Consider the following 16,249-nt stretch of genomic DNA (forward strand, 5'->3'; position numbering starts at 1 on the left):
AAACTCAGATAGTCATATGATCTATATCAGGATATGTTCATTGATTTCAGTTCTTTCTTTATTCAGGAACGTTTGGTGCAGTGTACCAACAAAAACTCAGATCTAACATGAAGGAGAAGTTCCAGTGTGTGTTTGAGGGGATTGCTAAAGCAGGAAACCCAACCCTTCTGAACCAGATCTACACAGAGCTCTACATCACAGAGGGAGGGACTGGAGAGGTCAATGATGAACACGAGGTCAGACAGATTGAAACAGCATCCAGGAAACCACACAGACCAGAAACAACCATCAGACAAGAAGACATCTTTAAAGCCTCACCTGGAAGAGATGAACCAATTAGAAGAGTGATGACAAAGGGAGTGGCTGGCATCGGAAAAACAGTCTTAACACAGAAGTTCACTCTGGACTGGGCTGAAGAGAAAGACAACCATGACATACACTTCACATTTCCATTCACTTTCAGAGAGCTGAATGTGCTGAAAGAGAAAAAGTTCAGCTTGGTGGAACTTATTCATCACTTCTTTCCTGAAACCAAAGAAGCAGGAATCTGCAGGTTTAAAGAGTTCCAGGTTGTGTTCATCTTTGACGGTCTGGATGAGTGTCGACTTCCTCTGGACTTTAAAAACAACCAGACCCTGAGTGATGTCACAGAGTCCACCTTAGTGGATGTGCTGCTGACTAACCTCATCAGGGGGAAACTGCTTCCCTCTGCTCACCTCTGGATAACTACAAGACCTGCAGCAGCCAATCAGATTCCTCCTGAGTGTGTTGACATGGTGACAGAGGTCAGAGGGTTCACTGACCCACAGAAGGAGGAGTACTTCAGGAAGAGATTCAGAGATGAGGATCAGGCCAGAATAATCTCCCACATCAAGACATCCAGAAGCCTCCACATCATGTGCCACATCCCAGTCTTCTGCTGGATCACTGCTACAGTTCTGGAGGATGTGCTGAAGACCAGAGAGGGAGGAAAGCTGCCCAAGACCCTGACTGAGATGTACATCCACTTCCTGGTGGTTCAGTCCAAACTGAAGAACATCAAGTATGATGGAGGAGCTGAGACAGATCCACACTGGAGTCCAGAGAGAAAGATGATTGAGTCTCTGGGAAAACTGGCTTTTGATCAGCTGCAGAAAGGAAACCTGATCTTCTATGACTCAGACCTGACAGAGTGTGGCATCGATATCACAGCAGCCTCAGTGTACTCAGGAGTGTTCACACAGATGTTTAAAGAGGAGAGAGGACTGTACCAGGACAAGGTGTTCAGCTTCATCCATCTGAGTGTTCAGGAGTTTCTGGCTGCTCTTCATGTCCATCTGACCTTCATCAACTCGCGAGTCAATCTGATGTCAGAAGAACAAACGACATCCTGGTCTAAAGTATCAAGAGAAAAACCTGACCCAACACTTTTATATCAGAGTGCTGTGGACCAGACCTTACAGAGTCCAAATGGACACCTGGACTTGTTTCTCCGCTTCCTCCTCGGTCTTTCTCTAGAGACCAATCAGAATCTCATACAAGGTCTGCTGACACACACAGGAAGTGGCTCAAAGACCAATCAGGAAACAGTCAGGTACATCAAGGAGAAGATCAGTAAGGATCTGTCTGCAGAGAAAAGCATCAATCTGTTCCACTGTCTGAATGAACTGAATGATCGTTCTCTAGTGGAGGAGATCCAACAGTCCCTGAGATCAGGACGTCTCTCCACAGATAAACTGTCTCCTGCTCAGTGGTCAGCTCTGGTCTTCATCTTACTGTCATCAGAAAAAGATCTGGACGTGTTTGACCTGAAGAAATACTCTGCTTCAGAGGAGGCTCTTCTGAGGCTGCTGCCTGTGATCAAAGCTTCAAACAAAGCTCTGTACGTGCTCACATAACTATCCAGGATAAAAGTAGTTCTCTTTATTCAGAAATAACAACTATTGTTTGTAATTGATTTCATCTGTGTTCTTCTGAATCCTCTTCAGGCTGAGTGGCTGTAAGCTCTCAGAGAGAAACTGTGAAGCTCTGTCCTCAGTCCTCAGCTCCCAGTCCTCTAGTCTGAGAGAGCTGGACCTGAGCAACAACAACCTGCATGATTCAGGAGTGAAGCTGCTGTCTGCTGGATTAAAGAGTCCACTCTGTAGACTGGACACTCTCCGGTTAGTGTGCAGGTTTTTCAAATAATGACATTCTAAGTTCTTAATCACTTCATGTGTGAATCAATTTAATGATTGGTTGGAAATCCTCTTCAGGCTGAGTGTCTGTAACCTCTCAGAGAGAAGCTATGAAGCTCTGTCCTCAGTCCTCAGCTCCCAGTCCTCTAGTCTGAGAGATCTGGACCTGAGCAACAACAACCTGCAGGATTCAGGAGTGAAGCTGCTGTCTGCTGGACTAAAGAGTCCACTCTGTAGACTGGACACTCTCAGGTTAGTGTGCAGGATTTTCAAAATAATGACATTCTATGTTCTTAATCACTTAATTTAATAATCAGTTTATTTCCTGGTTGAAAATTCTCTTCAGGCTGAGTGTCTGTAACCTCTCAGAGAGAAGCTGTGAAGCTCTGTCCTCAGTCCTCAGCTTCCAGTCGTCTAGTCTGAGAGATCTGGACCTAAGCAACAACAACCTGCATGATTCAGGAGGGAAGCTGCTGTCTGCTGGATTAAAGAGTCCACTCTGTAGACTGGACACTCTCAGGTTAGTGTGCATCTGATCCAGATTATTCCTCTAAGATCATCTTTTTAAATTAATCATTTATTAAATAGGCATTGGTGGTGGTTTAAAGTTTTACTGTATGTTAGCACATTAAAGCTGTAAAGCTCTGAGCTTGTTCTATAGCGCTCAGTCTTTTAGTCTGAGGAAGCTGGACTGGAATAAAGTTAAGTATGAAGTTATTTCCCCACAAACAAACCATGGATAATATTTGGAACATAAAGAACTAAAGAATCTTTTTTTCAGATGAAACAGTTCAGAACTGTTTCTACATCACTGCTGATGTCAAAGCAGTCTCTGTGTTGATCTCACCCTCTGTCTTACCTTCACTATTTGTCACCAGAGTAAATATTGATTAGTATCAGATTATAAAGTCTATTCTGTTCAGCTGCATGGTTATGATGGGATGTTACTGGTAAAACAGCGAAGAATGAACCAATGGATGTTGAGCATGTTGTGTGTGTGTGTGTGTGTGTGTGTGTGTGTGTGTGTGTGTGTGTGTGCATGTTGGTGTTTATATGTATGTGTGTGTGTTGGTGTGTGTGTGTGTGTGTGTGTGTGCATGTTGGTGTTTATATGTATGTGTCTGTGTTGGTGTGTGTGTGTGTGTGTGTGTGTGTGTGTAGTCTGTCAGGTTGTCTGATTACAGGAGAAGGTTGTGCGTCGCTGGCCTCAGCTCTAAGCTCCTCCCCCCTGAGAGATCTGGACCTGAGCTATAATCATCCAGGAGAACGAGGAGAGAAGCTGCTGTCTGCTGGACTGGAGGATCCACACTGCAGACTGGAGACACTGAAGTACAGACAGACACACAGAAGCTGTCTCACTGTTTCTGAATGATGAACTCTGCTTCTTGTCTGATGCTGGATTCAAATGAAGATGAAGTAGATTCTGATCTGGTTTCTTCCTCCAGGTTGGACCATAGTGGACTGCACAGACTGAAGCCTGGTCTGAGGAAGTGTGAGTGTGCTTTCATTTCTCTTCATCAGAACACAGCAGCACATGTTAGATTGTAGAAGAGTAAATGCTCTTGAACAATCAGACAGAGACTATGGCTTGTGAATCGAGGATCTGTTCATTTCTCTCGGAGTAGTTCTTTTATAACATCCCAATCATCCTGTTATGGGCAATCACCACACTGAGTAATTACAACATGTGTGTACGTGTATCAGAACATGATCTTATGACTTGGCTAAATTCAGAGGTTAGAAAACTATTGGTTTGTGCCTGTTGCTGTCCAGATTGTGTGTTTCTGTTATGCTTCAACCTTTCAAACTACAACAGGATGAGGGCGGGAAGTAACACAAAGTGATAAGAAAAGTGAGGGTAATGGAAACTCTTGTGAGTTGAAATATGAAATAAAAAATGTAAACTGAAATAAAAGTGATAATCCAGTTTTTATAAAATCACCATTCATCACATCCAACAGAAATGTTTATTTTACAACATGCAGTTTTTGTAACATTTCATGTTTTGATGTCGGCTGCTGGCCGGCTGCTCGTAGTCGAGCTTGTGGAGCTCATCAACTTTAACTCGCAGACCTAGAGCTCTATGACAGCCCTGTATTTTAAGTTCAACCTCACCCAGAGTCAGTTCTGAATTAAAAAAATTAGACACAAATTCCACCGTGTTGTTTCCTTTCTCGCCTTCAGGGATGCTGTAAATACGCATGTTATTCCTCCGTGATCGTAATTCCAAGTTGGAATTTTGTTTGCATGGACTCTTGCACCTGTTTCATTTGCAGGAGCGCCTCTTCCAGTGCCAGGTTACACTCCTCTACATCCGCGACACGCTGCTCCGCATCCTCAACTCGAGTTATTGTGGTTTTCAGGTCCCCCCTAATGTCTCCCAGGGCCTGGTTAATCTCGTCTCTCAACTCTGTCAACTCATTCTTCACATCCTCTCTTAATGTGTGACGAAAAGCACTCAGCTCCTTCATTACATCGGCACGTATTACCTTAATTTCAGCATGAATATTAGCCAGCAAGCTAGCTCCGGTATGCTCAAGTCCGCCTGTGCTAGGCGAGTTAGCATTAGTTTCGTAGTCATACTCCATGGCTGTTTTCTCGTTTTTCTCTGATTTGTATTACCTTTAATTTTTTTTTGTTTGTCCCCTTCCATATTTTGTGGGGTGTATAAACTTGTTAAAAAACTTGAATCCGGGGGAACATTCCTAGTTGGTGAGAGAGCGATCTGTCAGCCTGCCATTCTCTGCAGCGGTACCTGTTTTGACGTAATGTTGATAAAGTGATGAAAAATACAATCGCGAGTCCGTACATTGTGTTTTATTTTGAAATTGACCAGATGCTCTGTGCGTTTCCTTTTCTGATTTCCTGTCCGGGCTGTCATATTCTGTCCAGCTTGACGCGTGCCTGCAGCGTACTCCGGCGAAAATAGACTTGCGCCCTGTGTAAACATAATGATTGACTAGAGTGGCAGCACAAGTACAACGTAGTGCGTGGCGTTGACGGACCGCGGCGCGCACGGAGTATGTGTGAATTGTGTGACAGTGAAAGTGGAAATGAGGCTCCTGTTTGTGCTGAATGTGACCTCTGAGGACAGAACAGTTGGAGACAGCAGATGGTTCACAGCTTCTTTGTGCTGCACTTTGATTAGTCAGACTTTATTCACTGCATGTGTTTGTTGATTTGGATCTCCATTCATCCTGCCTGCCATGGTAACTCAATTTGAACTTGATTAGAAGTGGATTATTACATTTCAGTGCTGTCAAACATCATTCAGTGCTGAATATGAACTGTAAGTTTGATTGACTCTCAGTAAATGTCAGCAGAGCCGGCCCTAACCATTTTGGTGCCCTATGCAAGATTTCAGTGGTTGCCCCTTAAATTATAGCCAGTTTGACCACTAATCTCAATATTCATATACATAAAGAAAACTGGCATACATCTTTATATTTAACATAATGTCTTTATTTTAAAATAAAAAATACTTATAAACAAACATGAATAAAATGGTAATAACTCTAATATTTCTTATGAATAAATACAAAATTAAATAAATACAAATAACTAGTGTAACAGAACAAACAGTGCAGGGAGCATTAGTGGTCAAAGACGGCCCGGGGACAGCAGGGGATGGATTTAAATGTTTTAAAATGCATCTGGAGAGAGAAGATGAGCACTTGTGAAACAATCTGCATTTTATAATAGTGTGAACACAATATATTATTTTCTCTTCAGAGCAGTACAGAAACCTCAGCATTGTTTTTCATGTGAGCCCAAACGTTTTCCTTACGGTCGTAGACCTACAGTATGCACAACTATCTATACGGTGAGGACTAAACACAGGACACAAAATGCATTCTTGCTCTTAGACATTAATACTCTAAATGCAAGAGCTTAAAACTATTAATGACAACAGGAGGAGGAAAATTAACATTTTAATCGACTAGGGTGAAAGCTAACTAAGTACACAAAGATGTCAATAAATATAAAACTAGGTTTTGTGTCCCAAACCACATTAGAACAAAAGAAAAGGTGTATTACTTACACTGTTTATTTTCTTAACATGAATAATCTTAACCTAATAAAAGTACAGTGGAAATAACTGATGTTAACTCGAGCTAGGAAACACTGACGTTACTATCATCCATCAATAACAAGCTAGCTTAAATACAACAGATAATTGATCTGTGCAGCATGTTACCTCTGTGTCTTTTCATATTTTCCTCCTCCTTATTTTTCATCCCTGGGCTCGCGAGGGCTTTGTTGTTGTTGTTGTTTACATTACGGTCATTTATAAACGTGATATTAATCGGTGTGGTCAGTGTCACTCACTTCTAATAAGTCACCTGCCCTCCTCCTCCACAACGATCAGGTAACGAGCAGCTGTGTTGTGATGAGCCGCCTCAAGCAGGAGGCAAGAAAATAGAGCCTTTTTAAATATTTGATAGTTGTGTTTTCATGGCTTCTTTTGGATCATTATTAAATAGCATGAAAATGATATTATATAAATAATATTTAGTGATATTTAAACGCATTTTTCCTTCTATTTCTTCTTATCATCAACTTTTCTGCCTCACTCATTTGGGGTGCTAGCGGCACCCCCTATGGAGGCTGGCACCCCTAGCATTTGCCTATACTGCCTATGGCACGGGCCGGCCCTGAGTGTCAGTAAAGTTGTTAATGAATGAACAGATGATAACCTGCAGCTGTGTTGTGTCTCGTTCTCTCCATCAGACACCTGTGAGCTGGAACTGGACACAAACACAGTGAACAGAAAACTGAAACTGTCTGACAACAACAGGAAGGTGACATGGGGGGGGGGGGGGGCTTCAGTCATATCCTGATCATCCAGACAGATTTAAACACTGGTGTCAGCTGCTGTGTAGTACTGGTCTGACTGGTCTCTGTTACTGGGAGGTCGAGTGGAGAGGAGTGGTTTATGTATCAGTGAGTTACAGAGGAATCAGGAGAGGAGGCAGTACTGAATGTGTGTTTGGATATAATGATCAGTCCTGGAGTCTGAACTGCTCTGATGGAGGTTACTCTGTCAGGCACGATAACAGAGTAACAAAGATCTCCTCCTCCTCCTCCTCCTCTGTCTCTCACAGAGTAGCAGTGTATGTGGACAGTCCTGCTGGCTCTCTGTCCTTCTACAGAGTCTCCTCTGACACACTGATCCACCTCCACACCTTCAACACCACATTCACTGAACCTCTCTATCCTGGGTTTGGGTTTGGGTCTATTGGTTCTTCAGTGTCTCTGTGTGGTGTGTCAGTCTGAGAAACACTGCTGACTGAAGATCAGCTGACTCTGTTCACTCTGTCCAGCTGGTCTGTTTCATGGTTGGGGGGCGTGGTAATGGGGAGTGGGTGTGTGAATGGGGGTTAAATGTTCTACATTACAGAAAAACAATGGACCCCCTTCTGTAAAGTCTGTATTGTGCTGATCTCACAAATAAAAAACAAGTGACAATTAAACAATTAAATTCCTCTTCCTGCTGTCTTGATATTCTACAAACAGGTTTTTTCAAAAAAGTTTCCCAAGTCATGGCTCCAGATCTGTTACAAATGGTAAACTTGTCTCTCAGGTGTCTTCACACAGGCCCTGAAAACAGCAGTCATCAAGCCACTACTAGAAAAGAACAATCTAGACAAGACAATAATGAATAATTACAGACCTATATCAAATCTTCCTCTGTTGGGTCAAATGATAGACAAAGCTGTGTTTCAGAAGTGAAACAACTTCTTGATATTGAAAGACTGTTTGGATGTCTTCCAGTCAGGTTTTGGACCAAACCGCAGCACTGAGACAGCTCTGGTTAAGGTTTTTCATGACATCCGTTTAATCACAGACAGAACTTCAGTCTAAGTTCTTCTTGGGTTCCACTTTATATGAAGGTCCTTGTAATAAGATGTTATTACCATCAAATCCATTGTATAAGACACAATTTTAACCCTCAGGCATTAGTTTAATTTACTACCGTCTTAAGTCATTAAGGTCGAAAATGTCCACTTCCAAAAAACTGCTATAAAAATAGAACAGATTTTTTGTTTTTTGTTGCTTTTTTCTGCTTAAACAACTTCCGCCCTGCTCAAAACTACCAAACATTCAGTCATTTTGAGGATTTTAACCCTTTAGATGCCAATTTCATTACTTGATGTCATTGTTGTTATTTATGAAAAAAAAGAAGTTCTTTTTCATATAACAAATGTTGGGTGTCTGGGGGATTTTTAAAAAATCAGTCTTGGATATGTCAAAGACTAGCCAAAATATTGACTTTGATGCATTGTTAGTTTTTGTGTAGCATCAGATTTAAAATGTACTACCCTCTTGAGTCATTAAGGACAAAAATGTCCACTTCCAAAAACTGCTATAAAAATAGTAGATTCATTTTTCTGCTTTTTTGGGTTAAATCTTTTGATCAACTTCAGTCCTGATCAAAACCATCAAATATTGAATAATTATCAGGATTTTAACCCTTTAAATGCCAGTTTGATTACATGATGCTAATATTTTTAATGAAAAAACACACAAAAACGAGTTATTTTCCATATAACAAATGTTGGGTGTCTGGGGTAATTTTTTTAAATCGGTCTTTGTTTTGTTAAAATCTAAGGACAAACAGAAAAATAAAATATTTATATGCTTTTATTTACCTTGTGTTTAAAGGTTAATCAGCTTTATTATTACTTATCAGGTTATCTCTGTTGTCAGCCCTTTTTTAAAGTTTGAATTGAACACTGGAGAGCAGCACTGAGCAGGTCAGGAAATCAGGTAACCTTTGTGAGCCAGGTGTGTAGACCTGCTGAGTGGCTCTAACTGACAGACAGGAGTGTCAGCGGTGTGTGTGAGAGCAGGAGTGAGGTGAGAGGCTGAGACACTTTCAGGCTGAATTCAATGAAAGGAATTTCAGCAGAGATACCTTCGGTAAGTGTACTGTGTTCTTTGGTAATTATCTGTTCAGAATGTTTGAATGGTGACATGTATTTTATGTAGGCTGTTTATTTCATAGTGATGCACTTTGCATTCTGGTTTTATAGTGTAGTGTTCACAGGAAACAATTAAATTAGAAGGGTAAATGATAATTAATATTTAACACATTTAACTGGTTTGTTTAAATTGTAAACAAAAGATAAAGAACTGAATAGATACTAAAATTCAGATTCATTTAATGGTTATATTAACTTAAATTCTGATTTATTTTGTTTGGTGTTAAAATGGGAAAAGGGAAGGTAAGGATGCTAAAATATGCATGGTTAACATTGTATAAGTGGAATACTGCTTCCCCAATTTACTTTACAATTATAATAGGAATGTTTATGGGAAGAATTTTGTTCATAGATATTTTCCTTGCTTTTCAGAACAACACAAAATAAACAGTTGTAACCTCGCTGCATTAAAGTCTCCTCTTTGAACTCTTTTACTATAGTGGCCTAACCCAAACCAATGTGTTCAGTCTTTTAGAATAAGGGTCTGCTAGTAGGTGAAATATTGATAAATGAAAGTAGTTACTTTTATTGCAAATAAGAAAAGTTTTAAGATTGGTGACAAGTCAGGTTACCGTGGGAATTGGATAGCGGCAAGACCAATCCAAGAATAATTTTCCTCTTAGCTGAAAATGTATAAAAAGCAGTGAAGCAGCAAAAAGGAAGCCAAGAGAGAAATGATAACCCAACAAATATACACACCATTGAAGTGTTTATATACCATTTAGTTATATACACTGAAGGCTATAATGCATCTCTATTGTTTCTTCTAACAATATGTTGAGTAAATCCAGAATGGCAGATGACATCTACAGGTGTTGTCATTCAGTTTGTGATTTTCTTTATTTGTATTCTGACTGCAGGATTCTTATTAAGGGTTAAAGGTTTTCAGTGAAATCAACCTGGACCTGATCTGACTGTGGTCGCTCTGCATCAGGATCTACTGAACTCCCTTTCTTTACCAAAGAGACTTTAGACACTCGACACAAGCTGTCATGAGCTGTCTGAAGAACTTGTGCTACCCAACAGAGGCCTCCAAGGAAACAGAGTGACAGAAAAAAGAGAAGATATCAGGAGAGAAGAAGGATCCTTACACTGTAACTGTTTCATATAAACCCTTTCAATTCAAACGTCATAGCTGCTCCCAACTTACTGGTTCATATGTCAGCAACAAAACATCAATGTCAAAAAAGTAGAGACAGACTTCTGTGAATAGAATTGTCTTATATCCCTTTATAACAGCAGTTATACATCTGTTAGTTAATACATACTTATGAATACACATTGTGACGTTGTTAACTTGGATTCTTCTGGATTAGTTTTACCATTGCACAGGATTAGCATTTCTCTCCAGTGTGGACTAACATGTGTCTGGCCAGACTTCCTCTTGTAGTAAAACTTTTACTGCAAACAGAGCAGCTGAAGGATTTCTCTCCTGTATGAACTAACATGTGAGGTCAGATGCTGTTTTCGGTTAAATCTTTTACTACACTCAAGGCAGCTGAAAGGTTTCTCCCCTCTGTGATTGGCCATGTGATATGACAAACTTGACTTAGTGGTAAATCTTTTCTCACACTCAGAGCAGCTGAAAGCATATCCTCCTGTATGAACTAACATGTGTCTGATCAGATTAGCTTTTCGGTTAAATCTGTTACTACACTCAAGGCAGCTGAAGGGTTTCTCCCCTCTGTGATTTGCCATGTGATATGACAAACTAGACTTAGACGTAAATCTTTTCTCACACTCAGAGCAACTGAAGGGTTTCTCTCCTGTGTGAATCATCATGTGTTTGGACAGATTTCCTTTTTGGTTAAATCTTTGATCACACTCAGAGCAGCTTAAGGGTTTTTCTCCAATATGAGTAGTCCTGTGTCTAGTCAGATCACTTTGCACGTGAAATGTTTTAGGGCACTCAGAGCAGCTAAAGGGTTTCTCTCCTGTATGAACTAACATGTGTCTGATGAGATGCTCTTTTCGGTTAAATCTTTTACCACACTCAGAGCACTTATGTGGTCTCTTACCAGTCAGTTTCTTATTTTTCAAGTTTAATTCTGACAGATCTTCTCTTGTCTCTTGCCAATCATCACTGTCATCAGTCTCAGGTTCATAAGAGTCTTCAATCTTGACCTCAATCTCTGGTTGTAAACATCTCTCTGGATCTGAGTGCCTCTCTGGTTCTGCTCCTCCACAGTCCTCTCCATCAACTCCTGTTTCCATCTGTTCAGTTTGTCTCTGATGAAGCTGTGAGGACTGAGGTTTCTCTTCATCATCTTCACTCTTCACAGAGACAGGAGTGAAGGGGAACTTGGTGGTATCAGCCTCCTCCAGTCCTTGAAGCTGTTCTTCCTCCTGACTGCTCCACAGTTCCTCATGTTCTTCTTTAATGTGTTTGGGCTTAGTGTCCTCCTGGTCCAGAATGTGGCTCCACTCCTGCTGCTCAGGTGGAAGCTCTTCTTTACTCACCAACAGCTGCTGGACATCTGCAGGACACAGTAAACAAACATTAAAGGTACTTAGACTGATATTTAATATTAATCAGGGCTGTCAAATGATTTCATTTTTAATGGCTGAAGATCAATAGTTAATTGGAATTGATCAGATTTTAATCATGTTTGGAATTCACTGATTTTGGATTTTAAAAAAAGTTTTTAATGCTTTTATTTTGTAATTTTGTCTTTAGTTTAGGTTACTTTAGTTCCTTTTTGGATACAAACCTACCTTTATTTTGAAAGAAAAATAAGGAACTTGTTGTAGACTGAAGATACTATATTAACTTAACCACGGAAAAAAGAAACTTAGTAAAAAAAAAAGTAAAATTAAATGAAACCAGCCGAAGAGGTTGTGTAAAAAAAAAGTGAGGGCGTCGGTAGCCTAAGGCTGTGAGGACTGAGGTTTCTCCTCATCATCATTAAGTCCAAATCTGACCTGTGGCTCCTTTCCCACTCTCTCTCCTTGGTTTCTGATTCTGTCCTATCTCTAAAATAAAGGCCTACAAAAGCCCATAAATATATCAACAAAAAGTTAAATGTTTGGTGTCACAGGAGGGATATTACTTCACTGTTCTTTTCCATCACTGCAGCTACTGTCATTAAAAAACTTGCATTCATTTCAGACTTAATCTCACTGTGATTAACTCGTTAACGTTTACAGCCCTACTTTTAATGTTTTAATTGACATGCTCAAGAAAAGCATGATAAGTTCATGCTAAATGTCTATCCTGTCCTGTGTACTTGTTGCTATGGATGATGTTATTTTAATTCTGATGAAGAAGATTAATGGATTATCTGTTACGATAGTTGGAACAGTGTGCTTTCAAATGAATTCAGAGACTATCAGCCCCACAGGAACCTCCTCACCTTTCTACCTTGGTTTCTAGGATTTTTCTATCTCACTTTGAAATGCTTCTACAGCTATGAAATGAGTAGTAACTCTCTGAGCAGAAGCAGTGTCAGTCACAGTGGATGAGATCAATGAAGGAAAGATGGACATCCTTCACAAGTTGTCTGGCTTTTACCTGGGTGAAAGTTGACTTCCTGTCTTTCACTTATTAATACTTTTATTTAAATGGCGCTTTCAGTCAAAGTGCTGTACAAAATACAGTTTAAGAAACATTTCAGAAACTAAAAACAATTAAAAACACACTCAGACTCTCAGAAAAACATACAGAGTTCATAACTCATACACAAGAGTAGTGCTGCAACAACGAATAGATAAAATCAATAAAAATCGATAAATAAAAGTGTTGGCAACAAATGTTATTATCGATTCGTTGCGTCGCGCAATTATTGCGTCACTCCCTATGTCGCAGACTGTGGTGACGTACACGCCGAACTGTTTACATGCCAACAGCACAGCGTGGCGGAGCTAGAGCGTGAGAGAGCGGAGCTGGTATTTCAGATATTAAACATGGCAGAGCGGAGAGAACGGTTCAACCGAAATCTTCTAAAGTGTGGGAGCACTTCACAATGCATAAAAACATGAGTTAGTTGCAAGCATTGCAATAGCGATATGGCGTGGCACGGGAGCACCACAGTGATTATGCAGCACCTGAAAAGTAAACATGTCGGAGTCACTGCTGGCTAGGAAGGGAGCTCGACAGCAGGGTAAATTACTACAAAATCCCATGTTTGTTCCGTTTTCAACTAAGAAAATGGAACGTTAGTTAGTCTCTCTTGTTGCTCGGCTGGTGCTTGTGTTTACTTTTTATCCAGCTTGACAAGCATGAAAAGTTCATTAAAGTAACGTTAGTGTTAGCTGGTTAATGACGGCGGTAGAGCAAACTTTTTACTTTGTCAACGCCAAACAAGCTTAGACTAAAGAAAACTTTTTATTATTTTGCCTTTTAGGCCCACTTTCAATACATTGTCAGATATATTCTTTGCTTTTTTCCCATATTATTTTCTGTTGACGTTGGAATATATTTGTGTAGGTGTGTGTTTTTTAAAGCACTTTGTCAGCTTGCTGTAAATAAATAAACAATTAAAAATGAATGTACTTACTACAATGATTTAATAATGTAATGATTAAGCTTCCAGTGTTAATTTTCTGTAATAAGGTGAGCGTTAATACACTGCACTGTATGCAAATACATTTAGACAGTTAATTAAATTTGTGTAAATAAGTTGTTTTTAGGGTACCTGCATGAGTGTAAATAAATATATATTATAAAAACGTGTGTTGTCTCTGTAAGTGCTCTTTGGGTTACTTACTTGCCTTTACATAACAATAATTCATAACTAAAACAACAAGGCTTATTGATTTGATGTAAATTGTGCTGTTTTACATACTAATACTATCTTTGTCATTGCAGAAAACATCATGTACACCACAGCAAGCATCCGTCTTGACAGATCCTCAACATGCTTGTCGCTGACATGAGGCCTCTGACGACGGTTGAAAATGAAGATGTAATTTCACTACAATGATCCCTACCTTGAACCCTGGCTACACTCTTCCCTCAAGGACCCATTTCACAAAGCTCATGGAGACGTCCAAGCAGTAACCTGTTGTTTTTGCACTTTTGTTTGCACTGTCAATGAACTAATGTTCTGTTTTTGAATAAACGTGTGGAAATTCAAAATGTTTTTGTTTTTTATCCGATTCCTCTGAAAAATAATTAACCGATTAAAACAAAAAGTGGACACATTTCAAACCCTTAGGGAAGTATTATGTGTCATTAGTTTCTTTGGTTTTTGATTCAGGCCGGGGCTGCACGTTCACTTTTGGTGCTCATAGCGCTGCTGCTACAAAGGTTGATTGTTTTGTAACACAAGACTAAAACTTGTAGCATGATATATAAAATGTCTTCTCAAAGTCTAACACCAACCACAAGTAGTTTGTTCAGGTGATCAATTAAACAGGTTGTGACTGAAAAAGGAAATTAATATTGCATACAGAACAGAAAAGCTAAAAACTGTGAGAAGAAGTGTTTTCAGAGGAACATGTTCTTTACAAAAACATCAACATAGACAACATGACACTTTGTTTACACCTTCTTTTAACCAGCAGCATGTTTCATGATGTATCATAATCAAGGCTTATAATGTTCAAGTAATGGGCTGATTCATGAATGAAAGTGTTGAAACTATTGAAGAAAATACTGACAGGCTCTTTGTCTCACTCACAAACGCTTTAAAGAGGATTTGAGTTGATTATTTTGAGGCTGGTTAGTTTCCAATGTTTAGCTGCAACTAAACCTGAGAGTGTAAATAATGGATTGATTGTTTGAAATGGACCCTGTATGAGCTTCTGAGATCTTTTTATAAGTCAATGTGTTCCCCTCTGAGCAGGCTACACTGAAGCTTCAACTGAATCTGATTTGAAGTTTTCATTTTCACACTCATGAGTTCTGTTAAGTTTCTACAGATTCAAACTTCCTGATACGTCTGCTTCAAAATAAAAGCACCTCAAAGAGATGACAATAGGGGCTTTTATTGTGAAGAACTTTCCTGAATTAAATGTGTTCATCTCTCTGAGCTTTAGTGGAGCTACACTTAGCTGTGATTCTCGATAACGCTGGTTCACTGGTTACTGAAATTATTTGCAGACCTATCAAGACATTGATTTTATGTGCAATTTAAAACAGGTAAAATCACATTCTATCTACTCATCCATCTATCTATATATCGCCGGGCTTTTATTTTGAAGTGTTTACTTCCAGTCCAGTGTCACATGGGTCCACAGACTCTCTTCTTGTTTACCGTAAAGGCGCTGATAAATACGCAGTAAAAATCAAACACGGGCTGACTCGACAGCAGTGAGTTCCAGGACTCTTTCCATGAACTCTGCATTGTTCACATTTAAAGTTGACACTTTTCGGCTTCTAGTCTGAATCTGGACTTTGTAGTCCTTTATTTGAGCCGCATTGAACTCAACTGCTTTATCTATGTTAGCTAGCATAACTGAGTGTTGCTGTATCCGTGTACCTAGCGTGTCCACTTTTCCAGTTAGCTGTTTTATTGCGTTCAGGACTTCGTTCATTCCTTCCCTACCTTCCTCTGAGCCAGTGTCCTTCTTTTTAGTTGCTGGTGGGTTCTTCGCTGGTGAGAAAGGGTCTTTTCTTCTGTAGCTCTCGGTAGAGACCTCCATCTTAACATCATCGTGGTCGTCAATCTCCGAGCTACTGCAGGCTGAAGAGAGGTTCTTTTCCGTCGTCATGCTGCAGTTTCCGGAGCACTTTATGGTTAAAGCGTCGGTATGGTGTATTAGAGATTCATACGATCAGATAGAATTGAGTTGGATGGTAAAGTATTTGTAAAAGTGGGACAAGCAGACGGAGCTCAGAAAACATGCTGCACCCGGTCCTCCATTTAGCCGGAAGTCAGTAGAAGAAATAAAGGATGTAGCCTTCTTCTTCTTCTTCTTCTTCTGAAATCCCAAATCTGAAAACTCTTTAAACATTTATTCTCTTTCACTGCTATACCTCTGGCAAGCAAACAAAATATGGTATACATTTTCTGAGTTCCCAGATGAGCATAATACATCCAGATGTTTGCCTATAATATTTCAACATTTTGCTCGGCCACTGTGCCCCAAACGCAATCTGGTCATGACAACATCATCTTTCCTGTTATTTGCAACATGTAACCTCTCCCCTTGCATGGATTTTTG

General features: G+C 39.9%; 1 protein-coding gene and 2 pseudogenes across 1 annotated transcript in view; 2 read left to right on the forward strand and 1 right to left on the reverse strand.

Annotated features, from left to right (window-relative positions):
* The window catches only part of LOC132972003 (NACHT, LRR and PYD domains-containing protein 4-like), a 71,386-nt gene that overhangs the window by 11,470 nt on the left and 43,667 nt on the right, over window positions 1-16,249 (forward strand). The gene's annotated exons all lie outside the window — the stretch shown is intronic.
* LOC132972007 (NLR family CARD domain-containing protein 3-like) lies at window positions 74-7,975 on the forward strand (annotated as a pseudogene).
* Window positions 10,477-15,948, reverse strand: LOC132972033 (gastrula zinc finger protein XlCGF57.1-like; annotated as a pseudogene).

This window comes from Labrus mixtus, chromosome 3, assembly GCF_963584025.1.
Source record: "Labrus mixtus chromosome 3, fLabMix1.1, whole genome shotgun sequence".
Classification (NCBI taxonomy): Eukaryota; Metazoa; Chordata; class Actinopteri; order Labriformes; family Labridae; genus Labrus; species Labrus mixtus.